At 36.9% G+C, this 6,335-nt stretch overlaps 1 pseudogene; it reads left to right on the top strand.

Moving 5' to 3' along the window:
• Positions 1 to 1,373: 1,373 nt before the first annotated feature.
• On the top strand, positions 1,374 to 5,924 carry LOC107031780 (annotated as a pseudogene).
• The last annotated feature ends 411 nt before the right edge of the window (positions 5,925 to 6,335 follow it).

Below are 6,335 nucleotides of genomic sequence, written 5' to 3'. Positions count from 1 at the left end.
CAAGCTTGAAGATAATTCCTTTATATACCTTCTCCTATATGTTGATGATATGTTGATAGCTTCTAAGAGTCAAGCGGAAATTGAGAAGCTAAAGATTCAACTAATAAAAGAGTTTGAGATGAAGGATTTGGGTGAGGCAAAGAAGATTCTTGGCATGGAGATAAAAAGAGATAGACATTCAAAGAAACTCTATTTATCTCAAAAGGAATGTTTGAAGAGAGTACTAAAGCGATTCGGTATGAATAAAAAAACGAAGTCGGTTAGCACTCCGCTTGCTCCTCATTTTAAGCTTAGTGATGCTATGTCACCTAATAATGAAGCTGAACGAGAATATATGTCAAGAGTACCATACGCTAATGCTATTGGTAGCTTGATGTATGCAATGGTTTGCACAAGGCCAGATATTTCACACGCTGTTGGAGTTGTAAACAAGTACATGCACAATCCTGGAAAGGATCATTGGCAGGCTGTAAAATGGATTCTACGGTACATTCATAATACTGTAGATGTTGGTTTGGTTTTCGAGCAGAAAGATAGTCAATATCTTGTTGGATATTGTGACTCAGATTATGCAGGTGATTTGGACAAACGAAGATCAACTACTGGTTATGTTTTCACTATTGCAAATGCACCAGTTAGTTGGAAGTCTACTTTGCAGTCAATAGTTGCTTTGTCTACCACTGAGGCAGAGTACATGGCAATTACAGAGGCTGCGAAGGAAGCAATTTGGCTTCAAGGATTGCTTAGAGAGCTTGGTATTGGACAAGAAGAAATCACATATTTTGTGATAGTCAGAGTGCTATTTAATTAGCAAAGAACCAATTTTATCATGCAAGGACGAAGCACATTGACGTCCGATATCATTTCATACGAGAAATCATAGATGATGGTGGAGTCATAATGCAGAAAATTCATACTACAGATAATCCTGCCGATATGTTGACAAAAGTGATGACTGCGGTCAAGTTTCAACATTGTTTGAACTTGATCAACATTGTTGAACATTGAAGATTAAGGTTGAAGACACAATCAAAATTGTTGTTGAGAGAAAGTTGAAAATGGAGAATCTTGCCAAGGTGGAGATTTGTTAAATTTGACAAGATTCAAAAATGGATTAATGAGAAGATATGGTAGTTAGGAGGATAATTCTTCATTGGTAGAAAAGTCAAGATAGCAACTTTTGTAGGTGAAATTTAGGTGAACCATAAATTGATTTCACAAGGTAAATGTTGACATTTTTGACATATTGTGATGTCATGGATGACATCAATAGGAAGAATTCACTCCTATAAATAGGTAGCTCCTAATTCATTTGTAACACACCTCTCACTTGCCTTCTCATCTCCTAAGGCATTTGTTCTTCTTTCTCTCTTGTAGTATTTCACTTGTACTCTTTTGGAGTGAAATAAATATTGGTTGGTTGTGTCCGAGGAGTAGGCAAAAGAAAACAAAAGTTTACCGAACCTATTTAATTCCTGGTGTTCTTTTTGTTGTTGTCTCATTTACTATTTACTAGCTACCTTTAGATATAGTAGTTGTGATTCCATCACTCTCTATATATTCGGGTTCCGCAACATCGGGAGATGCGCAGCTCCTGCCATCCGCTGATGAATGACCTAAATTCTCTTATTCATGACCTCTGCAACTCTAATGACAACACATATATTAATGTTAATGTCACTCGTATGACGGAGATGCTTACCAAGTTTCTCGAGAAGACCCCAAACGATGGCGTAGATAAATCGGAGGAATATCTCCAGATATTTATTCACTCCTCTGGTCCTGCGACTATGGTAAAACTATATGTATCTCCTTCTGTAACTACCAAACAAGCTGCTCATGAATGTATTCATCAATTTGTAGATTCAGGTAAGACACTTTTCCCTAACCCTGTAACCGTATATAGGCTATTTGCTGAGTTCTGTAAGATTCTAAGAGGGGCTGCGGCTGCGGGTGTTGAAGATGCTTTATATATACTTTGCCGGAGTAGTTTAGCTTAAATGATGGAGTGGTATGTCCATGACGTCAAGTATGTGTTAAGATTTTTCCCTTTTCTTCATGAGATGACAACAAGGTTATCATGTGCTTTAGAATTGAGTGTTCAATCGACTCAGTTTATAGAGTTATCAGACAGAGATGTGCACGAGTTTATTAAGTTTATGCATCTTGTAAAGAGTGCAATACGGCATCAAGAAGCATTTGACATTCCGGTCCGTTTCCCTTCCTTGTTGCAAGGTGAAGCAGGAAATGAAAGATTGGAGATTGAAGGCGTGCATCGTGTTTTTTTGGACTTGCTGGAAAAATTGAAGCTGTGTCTAAGGAAACTGGAAGCCAGTTGAGTTTGATAAACAAAGAAAGAGGTGAGCATATTTGGTCCCAGTATCTTTTGATTCTAATGGAGTTAGAAAGCATTTCAAAGTTGTATAAGGGTTGGAAGAAATGTTTTGGGAGAAGATGAGGCAAAGAAGAGTTGAATTGTGCTTTTTGATAGTTAGACTTTCAAAAAAGGCTACAGATTATCAGTGGATGAGCACAAGGAGGTAACACATTTTAAGATAAGGCAGCGTTTTGCCTTGAGGGTGCTTCTAGAAGGGAGGCACAAGAACGAGGAGTTTCATGAGATGCTCATTTGCAGGTCTCGTTTGTTTGAAGAATCATTTAAGTACATTGGACCTGCAAGTCCTAGGTCGCTGCAAGGCCAGTTATTTATGCAATTTGAGAATGAAGAAGCTACGGGGCCTGGTGTATTGAGGGAGTGGTTTTTCTTGGTATGTGAAGCCATTTTCAACACTCAGAATGCTCTATTTGTTTCATGCCCAAATGACGGCAGAAGGTTTTTCCCAAATCCAGGTAAGCTTTTGTTGGCATTTTGTTCTCATATATCCCTTATGTCAGTTTTTTAATTTAAAGTTGTCGAGTATGAAAGATGTTTCTTGTCTGATTTTTCCTCAAAAATAGATAAGTAGTATGAGATAGAGGTTGAATCTTTGTGAGTATAAGTATACGTATTATCTCTCTTTATGTAAACCATGTAAGGTTGCTCGATGTTGCTGTTCATACCCTCATAGCATTCTTTGAAGTTCAACACTTTCATGAACCCATGTCTGAGGGTTTTACTGAGTCGTTGCTACATAGGTAATTCCAAAATGCATTAAATCTATTTAAAGTAATGGTAAGACAAATGGAACTTGTATAACTAAGGATAAAGGAATGGGAAACACACTGAAGGTTTGTGGAAGGAACTACAGAAACATGCACTATTCATTATTCAGGGGTTGAGGATAGAAAAAAGAAAGATCTTGATATGGCAAGATAATGCCTGCTAAAAATGGAATTTCAGATTGCTTAGCATCTTTTCGTGTATCAAACAGCTGCCGCACTGCCCTTATCAGATTTGCGGAACTATGTAGCCGACCCAAAAGAAGGAAGAAACAACTAGGATAGCTTTTAGAACAACTGAGAAGCAGCCCCGACCTACAACCCAAGCCTGATACTGTGATTGGAAAGGACAAACAAATGGTCTATTTACTATTAGGTCTTGCTATACAATCTTGATCAAAGTTAGATTTTTCACTTCGGTAGTCTGCCATGGAGAATAATTTGGGTGCCTAGGGAGGCATATCTCAGATAGAATAATTTCTCGATGAAAGGGATACATATCTGCAGTAGGTGAATCATCTTTTCCCCTATTGCAGGATCTTTAACTTGCTAGGTTTACGACTGGATCATGCCAAGGCTGCAGCAGAGTTTCTTATAGGATCAGTACAAATGAAATCTTATCATAAAGACTTGCATTCCATTCCGGCAGCAACCTTGTTATTCATGGTAGATGTAAATGACAGAGAAACCACACTAGACTTCATAAGTTCATTTACTGTCCTGCAGAGAAGCTAAGTTTATGTTTCCTTTTGTCTCTTCTTCCATTAATTTTCATCCTTCTGTTACAAGGTTTTAAGCAATGTCTCTTTCTATAGGACTTGCAAGGCTTGTATTTAATATATTTTCTGGAATTTGATTTTTTCTCAATACTATGTTATTGTCTGGATTTTGAATAGGTTTCAGCATTCATTGTGCATGGCCGGATCCCTACAGTATGTTGTAAATATGCGACATCTGATGTATTTAAGGGAGTGCAAGTTGATGCATGCATTAATAGATGATGATATATATTTATAATGCCAGCCTGCTCGAGGAGATTAAGCCATTCTAACATGCTGAGATTTTAAATTTAATTTGTCTCGATTTTATTTCTCATGTTAGTATATTTGATTGTGTTATTATTGATGTCCTTTCGTTCTCTGATTCTCCAATCACACCTTGAAATGAGATGAAATTCATGAAGTAACAATTGAAAGAGCTCAAGTCTTATTTATGGCCATAGCAGTTCTACCTAGATATCTTTCTCAATGAAGCCGCATTAGTGTAATTAGGTTGTATGGCATAAGAATGAGTAGTTACTAGTTGTATTATTATTTTTTCCTCGTTTATAACAACTGGAAATTTACTCCATCAGAGTTCTCTAGATTAGGATGAATCTTGCACAGCTGCATTTATATGATGGTTGCAAGCTGTTGGATACAATCTTTTGATGTTCCATGAAAAGTAATATTACTCTCTATTATAACGCAAATAACCCTCATCTGCATTTTGTGCTTGCAGCATCTAAAGTGGACCCTTTGCACCTAAAGTATTTTATCTTCTCCGGCAGGATGATTGCGTTGGCCTTGTTGCATAAAGTACAAATAAGCATTGTGCTTGATCGTGTGTTCTTTTTGCAATTAGCAGGAGAGGATATTTCGTTTGAAGACATTAGGGATGCAGACCCCTACTTGTATAGTGGCTGCAAGAAGATATTGGAGATGAATACGAAGATGGTGGATGAAGATATCCTAGGCCTAACATTTGTTTGTGAAGATGAAGAATTGGGATCCAGGAAAGTGGTGGAGCTTTGCCCTAATGGGAAAAATACAATGGTGAACAGTGAGAATAGGAATAACTGTGTTAACCTTCTTGTTGAACAGTGTTTTGTTACATCAATTGCTCATCAGGTAGCCCATTTTGATCGTGGTTTTGCTGACATAATTACTGACTGACGGCTCCGGGAGTCCTTTTTCCGGATCCTAGATCATGAAGACCTTTACAGGATTCTTCATGGGAGTCAAACTGCTGTTTCTGTAGAAGACTGGAAAGAACATACAAATTACAATGGCTACAGAAAAAATGATCCACAAATATTCTGGTTCTGGAAGGTACTTATTTCTTGTCTACTCTAATTATGTTTCCAGAGTATTAACTAACGAGAAGTCTACACCTTTGCCCCTTTGATCTACTCTTTCTTTATTCGTATTCAGGGGTGGTAGATTTTTGTACTCTTTCAAAGTTATTGTCCCGGCAACATTTTCAAAGTGTTCTTTTTTATTCCTGCAGATAGTTAGATGTATGTCGGCTGAGCAGAGAAATGCGCTTAGTCTCTGCCGATTGAGGGTTTTGGTGGTCTAGATTCTAAACTTTATATCTACCGAACTTCAAGCTCTCATGATTGTTTGCCTTCCTCGCACACATGGTTTTACCGTCTGTGTTTTCCTCCTTATCCGTCTATGGATGTCATGCGAAATAGTCTTAACATAATCGCTCAAAATTATGTTGGTTGCAGTTTTGGTGTCAAGTGATGTGCATATTTTTGGGTTGAACTTTACATGTGATATATATAATATTCTTCTAAATAGATGTGACAAATGCAAACCTTCCGAAACTTAACTTCTGTAAGAAGGTATCGTTTGTTTAGGGATGAGTTATCTTTTGTGTAGCGATATGACAAATGGCTGGGAGAGGCAAACCTGCATACAGTTGTGAAGACTCTAACTTTATGGGAGCAATTTGTGCATTCTTCTCCTTATTCTGCTTGAAAAATTAATATTTACTAATTTGCCCCCTCCCAAAATTGTTATCATGTTTTCTTCTAGAATGATCATAGTAGACTGCAATTTTATAAATGAATTTATTCTTACAACTTTTACAACTTTTTTTTTTTTTGTTATTGATGAATATCTAATTCCGACAGTGAAAGTAGTTATGTTTGATTTAACATTGATAGTTGGTAAACTAAAAAAACATTAAAAACAATTGGAATATTTTAAGGAATCCTAATGAATAACAACCTGATTGAAATTATTTTAGATTTTAGGTTTTAGTTTTAGTTTAAGATTTTAATTTGCAACGTGCAAAACCACACTACCTCGCCCTACCTAATTATTTTTCAAAGATTGAATCCACCTCACCATGTCTCCGCAAAAGCTTAAACTTGCCCTGTCCCATTGTCCCTATTTTTGTTTTTT

The sequence above is a fragment of the Solanum pennellii genome, chromosome 9, assembly GCF_001406875.1.
Source record: "Solanum pennellii chromosome 9, SPENNV200".
Taxonomy (NCBI): domain Eukaryota; kingdom Viridiplantae; phylum Streptophyta; class Magnoliopsida; order Solanales; family Solanaceae; genus Solanum; species Solanum pennellii.
The sequence above is the reverse complement of the archived record's forward strand: the minus strand, read 5'-3'. Positions and strand labels throughout refer to the sequence as shown.